Raw genomic sequence first — 20,314 nt, 5'->3', positions numbered from 1 at the left:
AAATGTGACACACTTAATAACCGATCAATCAGTGTAATGTGAGCAAACAGCACTGGAGCAGACCGGCAGCGTTCTGTAACACCTTACCTGACTCACTTCCTGCGCACTCAGTCACATGGAACAATTAAGACAACCGCACAAGAAGCTATTAGATACAAGGAAGCAGAAGCAACTTCTATGGAGTTGTCCTTGATTTATCTGCATCTTCCAAACTGAAGTAAAAACATGCTTTTAATCATTTTTGCATATACCCCAATGTAAACTGAGATGGTACCACTTACCCTAAGTTTCAAAAGAGTAGGTCAGCTCTTCAGCAGCAGCTTAAACTCTGAAAGAAGAGACCTTGTTTAGATATAGTGCATGTTTAACAGAAGTATTCTCCAACAAGTGCTTAGCTAATCTGAACCATTCAAAATCCCACCCACATGTTCACATATCTGGAATCAAACTCTGAGAGGATCTGAGTGCAGTACAATAATGCATCTGAGGAAATCAGACAAAAGGTGTTGCACAGTAACCCTAGATCATTCTAGGAGTTCACCTACTGCTGTCGTAGGTCCATGAGAAAATGTATGTGTTACGCACAGATATATTTACTTGCAGACAGATGGGCAACCTTGCAGATGGTCATGTGGAAGCCTCAGCTGTTTTTCCTTCACAAGGAACATGCAGCCCCAGGGGTTTCCACAGCAACAGGCACCAGGCCAAAATCATTACCTTTTTACATACAAACTGCAGTCTGAGATCAGTTTAAAACAATCTGAGTCCTTGTTAAGATCTACTAGTTTACACTGAATTTAATAGGGCAGTAACATGAATTTGTAGATATTGTAGTATTTTCATGCTCCCTGAAGTATTCATTAGCTGCACCCGGAGGTCACTAATGACCATAATGTCTGAACAAAATTAAAGTATTAGTGGCATGATCAGTGCTGACAGAATTGTAATAATGTAAGAAAATTCTCTTTATCAAGCAGCATTTCTGTCAATGTGATAAGTGGATACACAGTGAAAGTGCTTCAATTAAAAGCTGATTATTCTAAGTTTAAATCCTCTTCTTACTCATTGATCTCAATTAACCCCAGCTATAGGTCATACTCTGAAAGCGACGTTTAGGGGTGTCCAATCAGAACCCAGCCCGGGGGTCAGAGCTCGACATGCATCCAAGAATCTCTTATCAAATTGTGATGAAGTAGAACATTCTTTAGAGCAGGTCACAGAGCGGATCACAATGTGTCCGCCTGTCTTTACACTGCTTTACATACAAGAAGCATATTAAGCAAAAAATAAATAAATAAACAAACACCCACTATGTCAAAACCCGGTCTCTCAGGTGTGCTCCGGAGATGAGGGACAGCGGGAGGGTGGTGTATAGAAACAGGCAGATGTTGACAAAGAGCAAGCTTGTGAAAACAGGGCTTTGTCACCCTGCGCTCACGGGCCACTTCATTAGGACCACCACTGAATATCAGGGGGTATCAAAGGAACCCAGCCTAATTGAACGTGTGAATGCATGGCGTGTACAATGTGTCCAGCGAAAGTGGTGATCCCGACTTCTGATATAGGTGGCCGGTGCTGTTCAAGTGCTCTCAACACATTCTACTCAGGACTCCATAAAGAATAACTGCATTTGGGAAACCCCTTTCAGTGACTGCTCAAACTTGCCTTACTGGAAAATGACCCAAACTTCTGCAAGATCAAAATGGCACACGAAACTATGCACTCGTGACTCGGCCCTTTCTCCAGTTCTTTATTCTACAGCCAGAAATGGTTTACCTTCTCTTTGTGGCATTTTATCAAAACCCACAAAACTTCTAGGGCTTTTTGTGTTGCTGTCAGTTCCCATGGTGAATCAAAAATGTGAACACAACCATGCACATTTATTCAAAATAGTTTAGTTCAATTTTTACTGTCACTAAAATAAGTTTGTTTGTTTAAACTATAGTCACTTCTGAGTTTTACACGACTCTTTCTATTGACAATTACAGTGCTGTATTGGCTGTTGACTGCTCTTGCCACCCTGTCCCTTGGGAGACCACTTCATTCCTTTTGTGGTGTATTGTTATAGAGTTGGTTTTATTCACAACTACGTCTAGTTAGTCTTCAGGTGTGCATAACGGAAAGATTCAGCCATGAGATTGAGGGTGCAATTATTGTATCAAGAAAATAAATATCCTGATCAACTCAAATCAAGATTGCAATTTAACAGCTGCAATTCCATTTTAATTTCGAGTCCAGTATGATCATTTATTTTAAAAACAGTTTTCAACCTAACAGCTCCTTTAATGCAAAAGCGAAGTGACAAATACTCATATTATCTCAGCAATTTACTGCTCAAACCCCAGACACTGCTGATCAAGCCTAAGTGATCAGACTCTTCAATCACATTATGCTATTAGCATAACTTCAAAGGCTGCTCAGCACTCGAAGAAATGCAATTTACTCTTCGAAAAGGTCTTTATGCCTTTCAGTTTGAATGAACATTAAAGAGTTTGTCTGGATAATTTTGAAAACTTGGTTTTACAAGATGGTCAAAGGCTTTCATTATTAATAGTATTGAATTAACAAAATTTAACCAAACCAGACCCCACCACCACCACCACCACCCCGCCAAAAAAAAAAAAAAACCTTACATCGCTTTTCATTTAAAGAAAAAGTCGATATGAAGTTAAACGTAATTTTGGAGATAAAGGTATTTGGAAAAAGTGGAATATCAGCATGCATTTGTGACATGTTTGCAGTGTAGTATGCAACGGGATATTTTACCTGGCAGTAAACCAGGGTAGGCTGCTATGCTTTACTGGGAAGTTATACTGGTAGCACCATAGAAAACATCTTTCAGCGCTAATGTGGGAACCTAGAAAACCATCTTGTGCGTAATGTGGGGATTCGGTAGGCACACCCTGGGATGGGGGGGGGGGATCCTTAAAGCACCATGCGGGTGGGAGGGATGGGGGTACCGTTATGACCCAGGGAGGGGGGGGGGGGGGGGGGGGGGGGGGGGGGGGGGGGGGGGGGGGGGAGGGGGGGGGGGGGGGGGGGGGGAAAGGAACCAGCAACCCAAAGCAAAAACATTAAACCCCTCGGATTACCCCACAGTTAGTGGGCGTTGTTGGAGTTCGTTGCTGACAGTAACACAAGCGTGGACTTGTGGGAACGGGTGTGCAATGCTCCTGTACAGACAGGCATGTCACGATGGACGACAGCTGACCATGGAAGGGGTGGACTCCAGGACACGTAAGAGGTTGTGGTAGCAAAACCCATCGTGTTGGGTCACACAGAAAGAAGATTCTTTCTTCTTCCAGTGTTACAGTGAAAGAAAAAGAAAGAAAGAAAGAAAGAAAGAAAGAAAGAAAGAAAGAAAGAAAAGAAATCCAGTTACTGTACAGCTCTGGTCAAAGTGTTTCATCAACCTATAGAATGAACTAATCTTGCTTCATGAAGATGAATGTTACATTAGCATACTGAATTACACAGCACCACTTTGTAGTTTTCCATATGCTAAAAACAAAAATGACAAAAATGGAAAAATATAACATTTCAAAATCTATCATGAAACTCTGTACTAATATTATTGCTTTTGTGATATCATTTTGTAGTTTCTTTGATTACATGATGTTAAATAAAAGATCTAAATTATCATAAAGATATTATAGATATCTAATTATATTATATAGATTATAATATATATTATATATACAATTGTCTCAAATTAAAATTGTAAATGATGCAAAATGTTTGGCTATAGCTGTAGTCAGTAACACAGACCTTTCAACACTAATTCAACATTCAAACAAAAACTGCACACATTCTAAAATCGTTTAGCTTGGTTTTAAATGGGTGCTTTTGATTTGGCTGACAGATGGATCATTTGTTTTCTGGTAAAACAGCAGTGTTTTGTTTAGCAGAGCTGTCAGTACAAATGAATGTGAACGCTGTGTTTACAAGGCAGGCGAGATGCCAAGTCCTCTCAGATTATAAGTGTGTGTTAATTGATAGGTCTGTCGAGAAATAGACATGGATTCAATATGTTCAGCGTTTCTGTTTACAGGTTTTTTATTTTATTTTTTTACAATAGCACTATATTTCCTCTTACTTCTTATTGAGTTGTTTTTGTTTTTTGTTTTAATCTGATATCTTATTAGTGAAAGCTGGTGTTTATTGAGCCCATGAAGATTACTCATGAAGTAGACTGTGCCTTAATGGCTCTTTTCAGGAAAGCTCTAGGAAAATGGTTTTCCCAGAAGCCTTTACAAGTTTGTTTTTAACACTGCTTTTGCGCGCTGACTGGATTATGTTTTTTTTTTTTTTTCAGAGCAGTGAGAAGTGTCGACATACTTAAAAACTTCAAAAGCAAACAGCATTTTCTGAACAAGTAGCATTTTCTGAATTAAGCTATTTTACAGGAATAACTGGTGATCTAATTAACAACTTGCACCAGTCAGAACAGTGGCCTGCTTGTTTAATCTTTAGCACTGGCTACTCGTGCAAGAAAAAATAACAACCAGCAGCTATGTGCAGAGACTTTGTCCACTAAGTCCAGCACTCCAAGAAGGGAAGCACGACCCTGACCCACAGGGAGAAACTTTGTCTTTAAATATTTTGACTTGGGCTTTTTTGGGAATGCTACACATGTAAGCTGCTCCAGTAATTGACTAGGGCAACACTTCGGGATGTGTTATTGAAGGCTTAGTAGCAGGCTGAACTCACAGACCATTACCATTAGCTGGTCAAACTGTGTCAACAAAGAATAATTAATCAAATTTATATGGTTATATATCTATTTAATCTATACTATATATATATATTATAATATATATATATATATATATATATATATATATATATATAATAATATATCAATTATTATATTAACTGATTTAATGATATTATCGTAAAATCTAAAGCAGCTTACTAAGTAAATTGGTGTGTCGTAGGTGACGATGTATCCAGGCTTATATCTAATAGTACCGAACGTATATATGGCACACAATGACTCAACCTGTGTTATTTTGTCATCTGTGAAGATTTTAGTCATATGGTTAACACAAAAAAAAAAAAAAAAAACATGCTGCTTCTGGTAAATAATAAGCTGCCCTTCCGAGAAGAATCAGGACAGCATCGTCTGTAAATTATTGATTAATAGAAATGTATTACCACACAGTCTTGGAAAGAATGGGTTACACATATAGTTATACTGTGCAGCAACTCATTCTGCATAGGCCTGAACAGTTTCCATTTATCACAAAGATCAAAAAGCACTGGCAGATAGCAAATCCACTGTGTGGTGATAAACAGAAGATGGTCAATTCCTTATACTGCCGACAGCATTTGTCTTCATTTACTAGACAAACAATTCTTAACAATCCCAATATGTTATTACAGTGGTATAATAACTATCACTGGACTAAATGAACAAGGCTCCTGTTTCACCCTACCAGCAGCTCACTACGTCTGGTATTTGTGCAGCAATGTCTTTCTCAAGCCCTTGAAATCCATATGTGGAGTACACCGAGGCCTCTTGGGTTAGACTCTGCCAGTTCCTGTTTACGCATTCTTGTCCTCTTTCATTCTGCCCTTTCCGATCCCAAGAAACATAATTTCTAAAAACCAGAAAATTATAATAATAAAATACAGGGGAATACAGTGCCATCCCTCTAAATGGGTCTAAAATAGTGGGTCTATTTTAGTGATCTAAAAGGATCAGTGTTTCAGCTCTCCAGTATACTAATCCTTCTCTTATAAACATTACTAAACCCAATGAAACATGCTGGTGTTATTACACGCTGTGGATAAGATCATTAAAACAGATCTCAATCTTATTTTTACATTACAAAACAAATTAAGTTTACAATTTACATTTTCTTTTTCTATTTTTTTTTCTTTTGAAGTGTTTGCACTCATTCTGAATAGTTATCATTTCCATTCCTCAAATATTGTTATGTGCAGTTTTTATATTTTGGTAAAGAATTTTTAGAAAGTTGACAGACTACCACTTTCAAAACCAGGAAGATGACTGGGTTACATATCCAGTGCTGCTAGAAGTCAAACAGATAAAAACATTTGCAACTGATTACAGCGACAATGTTTCCTTGTTGGCCAGAAAAGAAAAAAAAAAAACAATAACAATAATAAAAGAGCCATATTTCAGTCAAGATATCCCAAAGCACGTTATCCAAATCATTAAAACAGGACCTTTTGGGGTCAAAACTTCAGTGTGAATTCTACATCTAATAAGCTAATACTGCACATGAGAAGACGTCTTGTTATACTGTAGCAGCTCAGTGCACAATACCATGGACCATGGTTAGGGCTAGGAGTTTGTCACAGAAAATGTGGACATAAATCACGGAGCAGACACAGTCAATGCGTTCAAAATCACAGAGAAAATGACAGAGGGAGAATAAAGTCACAGGGATAAAAAAATAAATAAAATAACTGTCTTTAATAAAAGAATATTGCAGAGTTGGTGCCGAACCTGTGTGCAAAGAAGGAAGAGATAAGCAATGAAATTTCAATGTGTTGCTTTTTTATTTGCTCTGCAGCGGTGACTACTAACTAGCTGTAGCATTTATAAGCGCTGAACTAAGCAAAGAATAAAGACACAAACAGGGGAAACAGACGGCAAGCATAACACACTGGAGGGCGAGAAATACACACGAGGACCACACAAACAGGGTGTGGGGCTGACAAGAGACATGTACATTAAAGTGCAACCGTACAACAACTAAAAGACAAGTGGAACAATAATTTCAATTAAAAAGAGGAAAATGTTCAAGGCATGTCCTGCAGGGAATGCTGGCAGTTAATGTAGTACACATATACAACACACATACAGACACACTGAATTTATGAACTGTTACCATAACTTTCAAGAAGTATTTAATCAAAGAGCTTAGTTTGATTCAGATTTTGTTTTTATTCTCCAAAAAATTTAAAAAATTTAAAAAAGGACAGCAAGTATGGTATCGGAGCTAGTTCAAAATATGTAATTATGTATTTAAATTAAAAAACGATAAACGCATTTTTTTTTTAAATGTGAAATTTAAAATGTTAATGAGAAACACTTTCCAATAAAATCACATACATATTGAACACAATTTACTAATATCCCCACAAGTCACACTGATCAGCAAAAATCGCAGACATTAGCAAAAGACACGGAATGCGTGACCCAATTCCAATTCCTTCGAATGAACTGGAATTGAGAATTGATTTTGAAATGGAACTGGAAGGAATTGAAAAACATGCATTGAACCCCCCCACCCACCTAATGTCTTAAACAGTCTCTGTCCAGTCTGGTTATCCTCATAATACAATGACCCCTTCTGAGCTGTCTTATTGTATCAGTTTGGACCTACTACTGTAGGTCTTGAAAACAAGATATTCTGCACATTAAACAAGCTTATATAATGGCTAGCTGTACATATTGTACTTCTATCTATGTTTCAAAAGATTAACGTAAGTTGTGGAGGAGAAAACAGTGAATTGTTGATCAGTTTTTCATTTGGAGCTATTTGTAACACCAAGTGGTTTCATTTAATTCCACAGCACCAATCTTTCAGAAGAATGAACCATGAAAAGCACAGAATACACTTGTGTCTAAAGTTACTAAAATAAACTATTAGTGCATTTCAGATATGGTTCACATTATAGTTTTCATTCAACGGTACTGCAGTTGAGAGCAGGATAATCCAGTAGGGTATTTAAGCAGGAACAGCCTACAGTATCTGATTTAATTAAATATTACTGGGAGAAGAGCTAGCAAATCACCCACCTTACTTTTGGTGTTATGAGGCTGTTGAGAAGAAAATAATTGAATATTTTGCTGTTGAATGAAGAGGGAATACAAAAGCAGATATGTTTTTATAAATATTATCAGAATTCTTAATGCTAGAAAAATAATGGCCAGCTAATTTCACAGGCATCAAAAAATGTATCCTTATTTTTTTCTAAGAAATACTGTATAAAATGAATGGCAAGCAGCAGCTGAAGGGGACCAGACATGTTGTTGTCTCAAACCCACTAAATGCTTTAAGTCCTGTTTGGAAATTTGCCCTTAGTGTGGCACTGAATGTCAATACAATCTCATTGCAGATGGCACTCCGCATGGGCACATGGATTCATCTCATATGTTCATCTGATTGATCTCAGCAGTGTTAGCAAAGTGCAAAACAGAATATGCAAAATGCAACCCAGTTCCTAATAAACACCTTACTGTAGTAAACTCTTGTTACACCATATCCTGGCTGAAACTACTTCAAACAAATTCAGACAGTCAAAGGTAAGATGTGATTGACATAACTGTTCAAAGCTCAGAGTTATTAATATCATTATTTGGAATGTACATAAAAATAATGATAGCTTTGCTACAAACTTTTTTTTTTTTAATGCTGAAACATACTTAAAAAAAGAACCCTAAAAAATATCATGGAATTTCTTTATTTATTTAATTTTTTTTTGTATGTTTGCTTTTTTTTTTGGTTTAAGTATTTCTAAATTTAGCACTGCTGAGTGTTTTATAGTTATTGAAGATATTTCTACGGCAGAACCTGGTTTTTACTGTAACATAATTTAACCTTTTAAATGTAGAAGGGACATGTGTCCCAAAAAAAAAAAAAAAATACTATGCTAACTTTCTTATTTTTGCAATGCAGTGCAGGGTTAGAATCTGGTCATCCAGTTTGTCAGCTTCCTCCTCGTGATGCTTGAGTCGCTCTCAAATGTATTTTAAGAAGAAGCCATTTGAACAACAAACAGCTGAATTCCTTGTGTGCCTCAAGGGTTAAACAACCAGGGTGACTGAGCCCCTGTCAACCTGGTAATCTATATCACAGTGTAAAAAAAGAAAAAAAAAAAGAAAAAGCTTTTACAAGTCTTCTCTGCTCATCAGATCACTATTTTATTAGGTCATATTATTGTAGAAGACATGACTCATCTACAAAATATGACAAGTCATTTGCAGCTGACTTGTGCACAGGCTGCTTTGGTAACCCAGGGCCCTCATCTCAACCATGTTCTAATTAATAAATGATCACGTTATTGTACCTGTGAGACCTGGGTCGCAGCTGCCTTCCATTGTGTCACTGCAAGCTGTAATTATCCCCAGTAGTCTGCACTGTGTAAAGCAATGGCAATTCACATGACACGACTGTTTAATTGTAGAACCAGCAGCAGAACGTGTGAAACTGACTTTGTAAAGTAAACACAAAACCAATAGCCAGCTTAAATAATGAAAATCAGTGCTCTATGTCTCAAGAATTTGAGAGTATTCATTTTTGCAATTAGTAAACCATTTGCAGTTGTTGTAGTAATTAAGTAAATTAAACCAACATTAGTTTACATTCAGCACCCTATTTATTGTTACTTTGTCCTATTTAACACACTTTTCCTTGTTTAAGATGTGGTTGCTAAGTTTGCACAATTTGTTTTCCTACCTCTGCTCCCCTTGTCCCTGCCCATCACATCACAATATCCATGCTAAAAGCTTCGCCTGGATGAAGCCGAGTTATGGGTGGTGTGGCATTGCCTGAATTTTGTGACTTCAAATTGCACCACTGAAGTTAATTTAACTGTCATTTTATTTGTAAGGAATTTCCTGACTTTTGTGGCTTCAAGGTTAATCATAACTATTTTTGCCTCATACAACACCAAGCATAATGTAATTCGATTAACACACTCAATCATTAAAGTCTGCAACATCATTCCTCACAGCTACATGAAATCCAATTACCACTCCTTTTTCCAGCCACTTTCCTTATGAATGCAATTCCTTCATGGCTATTGTTATATAACCTGCCAGCAAACAATAGCACTAAAGGCAGCCATAAGTTAGCCCTGATTCCATGCCGATACGCATCACACAGCACAGACAGGATTATGCATGGATGACTGATGACTAGAAGAAAGTCTTGTGAATTTAAATATGAATCTGAGGCATGTCAGTAAATATGTTTCCAAGGAAAATGTCTAAATGATCAGGTAGCACTTAATGCGCTCGTGGCTGTGTCTAATTAACAAGTGGGCTCTTATCAATGTTATCGCTACAGTAAATGCCCAGAGAACAATTTGCCTCCTCTTTAGAAAAGACCATAACAGTTCTGACTTGTGGCACGATGCACGATGGCCAAGACGTTTTTCTTTATCCCACCTTCTGTCATCAATGTGTCGCTTTCTTGTACAGTTTTCATTCAATATTTTCTAATTTCAAAATAAATGTAAAAAGATCCTTAGAAATCAGCTTTTAACTGGAAGAAAATTGTCAAAAAGTGATTACTTGTAATCAAATGTGATCACTCAACCTTCAAAAGTCTTTTCAAATCGGATCTTATATTTATTTACAGGCATTTTTATTTATTTATTTTTTTTTTAAATCAGACACCTAATCTGGTTCACAAACTACGCATCCCAATAAAAGAATGATGGACTGAAGCACCTTATTCGTGCTTTGCTGGGAAGATTTGAACATCTTCAGACTACCATCCTTCCCAGCTCCAGCTGGTTAAATCAGCCTGAGTGACCGCACACACAGCCACTGTTATTGACCATGGGAATCAAATCAACCTCATTTTCTTGTTCATTTCTGGCCCTCGTCACTGACTCTGGCAGAACATTCCAGCCTTCATAAACAAATAATTTTGCCCTGGCTGGATGCTGACAGGGGGCCAACATTATAGTTAATAGTAATACCCCTGAACACTAGAGACTGTCCTCAGTCGAGCACACATCTACTGTAAGTATGAAGGGTTAGGAGGAGTGCCTCTGAACATTAGAAACTGTCCTCAGCCGAGCAAACATCTACTGTAAGCATGAAGGGTTAGGAGGAGTGCCTCTGAACACTAGAAACTGTCCTCAGCCGAGCAAACATCTACTGTAAGCATGAAGGACTGACTGGCCTGCTTGCTGTTTAAGTGACTAAAGCAGTTTATTTTTGTTTGCTGATGGCTTTCAGACACCTTGCCCTGCAAGTCAGGGCATGCCTTACACTTTCTCAACCACACCACATGCTACAACTTCAAACCTTTTCCTAAAAAAGGCAAAAGCTCAGAGATTAAGGGAGAGAGAGAGGCAGGCAGGCAGGTGATTTTCAGTTTCAAAACAAGGTCAAATCCAATTCTGGATGACTTGAAATCACACATCACTGACGTAACAACAAAACTGACATTTTTTTATGCGTCTGAAATAAATACAAAAAATAAGCTAACATACTTATATGTTGATAATATATAAGTCTACTGCATCACTTGAATCAAAGATTTCACATAAGATATAACTTGATTGCAAAGTTAGCTATAGAAGCGCACAGTTGAGATCAGTGATGGCTTAATCACCAAAAAACCTGAAGGGGCCTGTGTCAACCTTTTAGACTTTCTCAAGAACAGAAATATGAAATATGAAGTTATTTTAAACTTTAAATTAAAAGAAAAAATGACAGAAAAGAAAATGTTGCTCTACTTACATCACAAACAGGTTCTCTCTCCTTCTGTATGTGTATGAGAAGATCTCTGCTACCATCCTCAAAAAAAAATATCCAGGAGGACAGAAAAGGCTTTTTAAGACAGCATGTAGACTGACTCGCCTCCCTTCCCCCCACCCTCCAACATCTAACTCTAACAGTAGGTAAACATTTCCAAATATGGAGAAATACATTAAATTGTGTGTTAAAATCAATCCTGCTGGCATTTGTAAAAAGGAAATGCTTCCCACTCCAGGGGTTAAGAAAGGGAATAGTATAAACCATATAATAAGACAATACCATCACTAAAAAAGAGCCCAGTTACTAGAAGTGAATGTAAAGAATTACTGGTGATATAAAAAGGTTTTTATCCCTATGCACCACCACCCCACCTCCTTTCATTATGGGATCCACTGCAAACACAAGCAACGCCCTGTTAACTACACAACTGGCTTGTTTGTAATTGGAATCCTTACAATACGCTATGCGAGTGGACAGCGGGGACTCATTGTATACCTTATTACTCCAATAGGAAGGAATTTGTTTTTTAGCTCCAGAAGTACTACTTGTAGATTATTAAGATATGAGATTGCACCAGTTAGATTCAGCATGCACCTATCGTCAGAGCTGTGTGCAATATTACTACATCCCCACTGCAATACTTGGCAGTAAGCCAACAGTATCACTTCCACTATCCAGAATCTGTGCAATAATCACCAGAATGTGCACATGAAGAGATGATGAAGCTCAGCCATGTGATTCATTTGTGTTTATCTCCTTTTGTTTCCTCCCTTGTCCATCTGCTCTGTTGCTCTCTATCAGAACTGGCTTTATCAAATCTCACAGCTGGGAGATAGTTCTAAACCTTATCAATTAAAATTTGGATCCCACAAGTCCCCCTTCTAATAAAGCCCACCTCCAAGAACGTGGGCTGTTTTTCATCTAACTTACCACTACAAAGGAAAACAGTTTTTCTGAGTAACACACTGCTAAATAAAGCAGATTCAGCCCTGCACCTTTTGCAACTGCTAAAACATTAAAAGCATCCTAGGAGGCTGCCATGCGAAATACACAGCTGATAAGCAGCGTCGACCATATCTTTTAATGGTGCAATCTATTAATTTGAAACTAAACTACAAAAGAGCGGATAAGCTTTGAAGAACAGACATCATAACTGTAAGCCCCATCCGTCCTGCCACAAAACTCAATCGGGTGCCCGCCATGCACAACGCTTCTCCAGGAATACAGCCTGAGAACAATTTTCTTTGGGCAAGCTTTCCCTGGAACCACACCAGTATGTAATAGGCAATATTTCTACTTCTGGAAAGATAAATAAATGCACTCAATGGAATGACTTTTGTACTGTAAAAACATAAAACCTAATATTGTGTACTGCAAAGGTCTCCCGCCCTGGTCGTGGAGAGTTACTGGGTCTTCTGGTTTTCATTTACTTAAGTTACTTAAATGAACCAATTACTGGCTTTATTAGTCAAGCTTAACAGGTGTTCCAAATCTTTAGCCTTTGGTGATGTAAAGACAGGTATAAAACCTGCAGGATTGGGCCTCTCCAGGACCAGGGTTGGAGATCCCTGGTCTACTGGGTAGTGAAGAGTAACCCAGCCCAGTGTTCCGTTTCAGGTTTTGTTTCAGGACTTGTGCCAGGAACACATGGCAGCTCGTCAATGCCAGCCACACATACAGACTTCCAGGACCTGGCAAAAACACTAATGAAAATTAAAGAACTATTTCAAATGTCTAATACTTGAGGAATGTAATACAGAGTGGAGGCTGGGCTGCAGTGCAGTACATACCACTCTTGATTTTGCGCGTCCTTCCTTCTGAAGCTTTCGTCGATTCTATGAAACAATTTAATGGGCAGCATTAGAATAACATGCAATAATAATAACTTGATATTACTGTAAAGAATTCAAACACCATATATGTGCTTTACAGAGCATACCTATGCTTTACCATACAGGTCTGTGCTCTGCAGTGATTTGCCAGGCTTTCACTATGCTTGGCTACACTTTGCTATGCTTTCACAAGGGACAAACCCTGCCCCAGACTGCCCCAATGCACACGGACTCCTATGGTCCCCCTTGGTGTAATTGTGGGGATGTACTGTATGAGATGCTGCTTCTTAGTGAGGCTGGATGGGAATAGCTGCTGGTGTCACTGTGAGATGTGATGTATGAGTGTGTGTCTGTCTGGTTGCTGTGTGTGTGAAAGGTTGCTGGTTGCTGTGTGTGTGAATGGTTGCTGGTTGCTGTGTGTGTATGAATGGCTGCTGGTTGCTATGTGTGTGAATGGTTGCTGATTGCTGTGTGTGTGAATGGTTGCTGGTTGCTGTGTGTGTGTGAATGGTTGCTGGTTGCTGTGTGTGTGTGAATGGTTGCTGGTTGCTGTGTGCTGTGTGTTGTGTGTGTGAATGGTTGCTGGTGTGTGTGTGTGTGTGTGAATGGTTGCTGGTTGCTGTGTGTGTGTGAATGGTTGCTGGTTGCTGTGTGTGTGTGTGTGTGAATGGTTGCTGGTTGCTGTGTGTGTGTGTGAATGGTTGCTGGTTGCTGTGTGTGTGTGAATGGTTGCTGGTTGCTGTGTGTGTGTGAATGGTTGCTGGTTGCTGTGTGTGTGTGATTGGTTGCTGGTTGCTGTGTGTGTGTGAATGGTTGCTGGTTGCTGTGTGTGTGTGTGTGAATGGTTGCTGGTTGCTGTGTGTGTGAATGGTTGCTGGTTGCTGTGTGTGTGTGTGTGAATGGTTGCTGGTTGCTGTGTGTGTGAATGGTTGCTGGTTGCTGTGTGTGTGTGAATGGTTGCTGGTTGCTGTGTGTGTGAATGGTTGCTGGTTGCTGTGTGTGTGTGAATGGTTGCTGGTTGCTGTGTGTGTGTGTGTGAATGGTTGCTGGTTGCTGTGTGTGTGTGAATGGTTGCTGGTTGCTGTGTGTGTGTGAATGGTTGCTGGTTGCTGTGTGTGTGTGTGTGTGATGGTTTTGCTGGTGTGACAGACACACACTTGTGTGTGGTGAACGACCAACTGGTTTGACACACACACACACTGTTGTGTGTGTGTGTGTGTGTGTGTGTGTGTGTGTTGTGTGTGTGTGTGTGTGTTGGTTGTTGTGTGTGTGTGTGTGTTGCTGGTGTGTGTGTGTGTGATGGTTGCTGGTTGCTGTGTGTGTGTGAATGGGTTGCTGGTTGTTGTGTGTGTGAATGGTTGCTGGTTGCTGTGTGTGTGTGTGTGTGTGCTGGTTGCTGGTTGCTGTGTGTGTGAATGGTTGCTGGTTGCTGTGTGTGTGTGTGTTGTGGTTGGTTGCTGGTTGCTGGTTGATGTGTGTGTGTGAATGGTTGCTGGTTGTGGAGTTGCTGATGTGTGTGAATGGTTGCTGGTTGTTGTGTGTGTGAATGGTTGCTGGTTGCTGTGTGTGTGAATGGTTGCTGGTTGCTGTGTGTGTGTGAATGGTTGCTGGTTGATGTGTGTGTGTGTGTGTGAATGGTTGCTGGTTGCTGTGTGTGTGTGTGAATGGTTGCTGGTTTCTGTGTGTGTGTGAATGGTTGCTGGTTGCTGTGTGTGTGAATGGTTGCTGGTTGATGTGTGTGTGTGTGTGTGAATGGTTGCTGGTTGCTATGTGTGTGTGAATGGTTGCTGGATGCTGGTTGCTGTGTGAATGGTTACTGGTTGCTGTGTGTGTGTGTGTGAATGGTTGCTGGTTGCTCAAACGACACGCACACTTACCAAAGACGTTGATGTGTGTGTGTGTGTGTGTGTGTGTGTGTGAAGTGTGTGTTGGTGTGTGTGTGGTGTGTGTGTGTGTCAATGGTGTGGTTACCAACGACCAACGACCAACAACACACACACTTTACCAAGTTGACCAAACGACACACACACCACACACTTGGTTGCTGGGTGTGTGTGTGTGTGTGTTGGTGGTTGCTGGTTGCTGTTGATGTGTGTGTGAATGGTTGCTGGTTGCTGTGTGTGTGTGTGAATGGTTGCTGGTTGCTGTGTGTGTGTGAATGGTTGCTGGTTGCTGTGTGTGTGTGTGGTTGCTGGTTGCTTTGTGTGTGTGAATGGTTGCTGGTTGCTGTGTGTGTGAATGGTTGCTGGTTGCTGTGTGTGTGTGTGGTTGCTGGTTGCTGTGTGTGTGTGTGAATGGTTGCTGGTTGCTGTGTGTGTGTGTGAATGGTTGCTGGTTGCTGTGTGTGTGTTGCTGGTTGCTGTGTGTGTGTGAATGGTTGCTAGTGTGTGTGTGTGTGAATGGTTGCTGGTTGCTGCACACACACCAACTTACCAAAATGACCAAGTCAAAAAGCCAAGTCAAACCAGGCTAATTTCCTGGTTTTACTATGAGTTTAATCAGACACTCCTGGGCTTGTTACCTATACACTGTGGCTAATCAATCTTGTAGTAAAACCTGGAATGTGTGAAAATTCTATGAAATAAGAGTATTATATCCATCCCTGTACAACTCAGAAAGGAGGCGTGACTTCGGCTTCACCTTTGAAAGCTCATTTTGAGGGACTATTCCCAACCACACATCTACCTTCATAAAGCGATCACATGATACTGAGACGAGACAAACCTGAACTCTAATCTATGCTCGAAGCTCATAGAAAGCAAGCTATCTAAAAAAAAAAGAAACCCAGGCATCCACAGTCCTTCTGAACTTGTTGCTGTCAGAGTTTTTTTTAATTTTCCTAAGCCTCTGAACTGCAAGGAATGTCCCAGCTCGCTATTCCACAACAAGTTAATAAAACAGGACTAAACCTCATTTATCATTTAAGCTGCTTTATTTATTACTTTCATCATCAGGTTAAGAAAAACATTTTTTTTCCAGTCAAAAGATCATACGGAAAATTATATTATATATATAGCGGCAAAGTGCCCCACCCCTGTGCTATTTGTGTTGTATGTTATGTGTAGTGTGTTAATGTTGGTGTATAGTCATTGGTAAACGGGATATAAATGGGTCTGTGTAATACAAGTGTTTAAAATGTATATTTGTATTTAGGCACGAGGATTGCACAGCACTTCACGTGCAGGTAAAATGTAATATGCAAGCACAGGGAATTGCACTTTATTAATTCACATGCAGTTGTACCGAGACTCCAATTGAATGATTGATTAGCAATCGAGTCTCGGTATAGCTGCATAAAAGCAGCATGTTTTCACTCACTCTGGGTTGTGTGTTCGGGAGTGGAGAATGGGAGAGAGAAAGAGAGAGAGGAGAAACTAACTATATCAGCACTGTACTTGTTTTGTGTAGCGTTCGTCCCCTGTTTTGTTAGTGTCTACTCGTTTTGTTTGTCTATTTATTTTGGCCGCAAGTGCCGTATCCTGTTTTGGTGTCAGTGTTTTTGTACAACTGTTTTATTTTCTGGTAATAATAAACCGCGCAGCAAAGTATTAGAAATGAGCGTCAGACACATAGGTAATAGACCAGACTTGTAGTGGGTGATGACGTCTGACGGCACCCACTACAGCCGTCTTTGTGACATTTGTTATATATATTATATATTATATATATATATATATATATATATATATATATATATATATATAAATATTTGGGTGTGAAACCATATATTACATTAAACTATTTAAACCAAATTTGAATAAAAAAAATTTGTTCGTTGTTCGATTTCCTTGGTTGCCTGCGTAATAAGGTTTTTGTTTCATTTGCACCCCCTTTTGTTCATTTGCACTAAGGCAATCTGAAGACACATGAATTATAAAAACCTACACAGGCTACACATATTTAATATTAATAAGTACCCACTGAAATTCTTTTGGTTTCTTTGTTGTCCTTTTGGTGGCACGGTGCTGAAGATGCCATGTGCTATGGACGTCTATAACTATGCAGTACTGATGAGCATCTTAGTCCTCTGTCTTTAACAGTAGCAGAATAGTATGCATATCAAACCCTGATGCAGAGCCAGTCCATTTACTTCATACAGGGCTGGACAATCCTCTTTCATCTACCTTGTTAAAATGTGTCATTGACCAGAGCAGGTAAACTGTTTTCCCCTTGAGTCTGTCAAGATTAATCCAACAGACCCAAGCCTACATTCTGTACTGGACTGAAAGATTTGGTATGCTTGGCATGCAAAATCCATGCTGAATACACGCTGTGCAGTCAGACACCGATGCACGCGGTGCAGTCAGACACCAATGCACAGTTACTGTACCACTCGCTCAGCAGCAACTTCACTTTGAGGACTGCTTGACAAATTTGATCATTTCATATTTTAATCTATGTACTCTGCAAGGAGTCACTAAAACTGTACTTTTGAAGAATTCTTCTCATCTGACATGGAACTGCAATGCATAGTAAAGTTACACAATTTAGGAGATGTCTACAGATTGTGGCACAGCTTTTATTTAAATGAACACCTTGATAAACACTGATAAAGCTAGTCATCCTGTACATATGTGTTTACCAAGTATAGAGGAGTGATGGTTTTCTCCAGCGCTCCCGTCCTACATTGTTAACCAAAGTCACGGCCCAAGATACGATCAAAAATATAAATAAGTAGGCTGAGTTGTTCAGTTAAATGTTAGACAGTGTTATTCAGGGTTACCTGATGGGGTAAATATCTGACTTTTTTAAAAGCATCTTTCCTTTGATACTAGTTTTTGAAATGACACATTATCTAAAAAGCATACAAGCCTATACTACAGCATGCAGCACTTACTGTACTACATAGATTTGATATATTTTGTTACACTCAACTGGAAATGAAAAACAACTCTCAAATTCAAAACCACATTGCTAATTATTTCAATACATGAGATATTTAGGAGGTTCTGAATTGTTGTTATTCCCTGTTAAAATAGTGAATTGATTTTCTGTTTGGTTTTTGTATAGCAGAGTTGTTATTCTAGACTGGAACCTATGGAAACCATCGCAGCAGCAATGCACAGGATGGCATAGCATTGATGCCATACAGACCTGCTTCTGATCTGAATGCAGGACTACTTGTTTAAAAACAGATTTATAGGCTTGTGTGAACCATAATATCGCTCATTATACAGTACAAGGCACACACAAACACACACACACAAAGATACTACCATGACTCGGGCGGAGGCTTTGCAAGATATTTCCTTATTAGCAACTTTTTAAGCAAGCTACATTGGTATGCACATGGTACAGATTCGGGTCTGACCAGTAGCATGTGTACTGTTAAATTAATAATCCAGTGATACTAAAAACGGGGATGAAAAGAAAGTAGAAAAATAAATGAAACTGCCAGCATCGCCCAGTTCAGAGAGGCTGTCTGTCTGCAAAGCTTCACTTCCGCCTTGCGTAGTACGGGCTCTATTCGTTAAGGGAAGAGTCTGCCACAGTACTAGAGTTCCATGCAGGGTAAAACCAAAAGTACAACAACGCCCACATTCTCATAAAAGCACCAAGTGTATACATACATACAATAAAATCACACAACTGCAAATTTCAGCCTGGGAGTGCAGCGGAATACAAACTTACACATAACCCTAACAAAACCTACGTGCTCCCTCCATGGCACAGCAAAATTACTGAATCACCTTCTCCCTGCAGAACAATACGTCGCAACAATGTTACACAGTGTTTAGTAGGACGTGTCGCTGTCGTGTCTCCTCCCATCCCTAACATTCTTTACGGTTCCCAGAACAAAGTCGTAGCGGTTATGCAATAGTAAAGTCGGGTTTCTTACCTCGCTTTCTAAGAATCAATGAGTTTCAAATCCCAACAAAAAGTGAAACTTCTTTTTCCCCCAAAAAATCTGGTAGAGCCGCAGGCAGTGACGTCACAGGCTGTGAATTCCAGCCGGCAGACACCCAGGCTCTGAAAATTGCCCATGTAAGGCAGTGCTGGTATCACAAGCTGGCTCTTCCTGATGAATCTGCATACAATCAGAAAAGCCCTGTGGTCCTGTTATGCGAAAGCGAATTTCATGTTTTTTTTTTTTTCAGATGATTGTTCAGTAGGTAACGATGATACACATTCTTTTTAATTACAGTTTACACTTTGATACACATTCATTTGTATATATAGTTTACAGTTTGAGGCACATTTGATCCATATTCATTTGTATTTACCGTTTACAGTTCTGAGCACACTAAATTATATTAAAAGTTTTCAGCAATTTGATGTATTAAATAATTACAGATCGGTTTTAGAATTTTAAAATAAAAGTAAAGCCTTTTTTTAAAATTTACTGTGTTCTCCTAAAACCAGTATAACCATTTGCCATGTGTCTGCCCAGTTCTGAATGCTGTCTAGATCATTTTGAATGACCTTTGTTGCTGCAACAGTGTTTGCTACTCCTCCTATTTTTGTGTCCTCTGCACATTTAACAAGTTTGCTTGCTATACTAGAAACTAAGTCATTAATGTAGATTAGGAATAGCAGAGGACCTAATACCGATCCCTGTGGTACTCCACTGGTTACCTCACTCCATTTTGAGGTTCCTTCTCTAGTCAGTATTTTATGTTTTCTACATGTTAACCACTCCCTAATCCATGTGCATGCATTTCCTTGAATCCCTACTGCGTTCAGTTTGAGAATTAATCTTTTGTGCGGGACTTTGTCAAAAGCTTTCTGGAAATCTAAATACACCATGTCATATGCAATTACATGCAGCACAACTGACTGTGTGGTGGGCAAGCTTATCTAGAGAAGATAGCTTCTCTGATTGTGATGAAACTTTTTCAATTGAAATTACTGAGTGTGTCATAATGTGGGGGTACATGAAGCCTCATTTTTAGATGTGTACTGTATTCAGGGGTACAGGTAAACTTTTCATTTTGAATCACAGCGGTGGATGGGATGAATAATGTATTGTTACGGCTCTAAGCACCGTCTCCTGTCCTGTGTTGTT

At 39.3% G+C, this 20,314-nt stretch overlaps 1 protein-coding gene across 6 annotated transcripts in view; it reads right to left on the bottom strand.

The window, feature by feature from the left end:
- The window catches only part of LOC121322829 (lipoma-preferred partner homolog), a 128,953-nt gene extending 109,655 nt beyond the window's left edge, over positions 1-19,298 (bottom strand). Inside the window, exons 1-4 of one of the 6 annotated variants that reach the window (XM_041263178.1) lie at positions 19,148-19,298; positions 13,267-13,311; positions 11,459-11,515; positions 282-328 (exon numbers count right to left, since the gene is read on the bottom strand). The gene's annotated coding sequence lies outside the window, so the exon portion shown is untranslated. The remainder of the gene's footprint in view (positions 1-281; positions 329-11,458; positions 11,516-13,266; positions 13,312-19,147) is intronic. The other 5 variants (XM_041263182.1, XM_041263177.1, XM_041263180.1 and 2 more) reach the window with 5 other exon arrangements.
- Between the last annotated feature and the right edge of the window lie 1,016 nt (positions 19,299-20,314).

Source organism: Polyodon spathula, chromosome 11, assembly GCF_017654505.1.
Source record: "Polyodon spathula isolate WHYD16114869_AA chromosome 11, ASM1765450v1, whole genome shotgun sequence".
NCBI classification, from domain to species: Eukaryota; Metazoa; Chordata; class Actinopteri; order Acipenseriformes; family Polyodontidae; genus Polyodon; species Polyodon spathula.
Note: the sequence above shows the minus strand (reverse complement) of the source record. Positions and strands in the feature narration are given on the sequence as shown.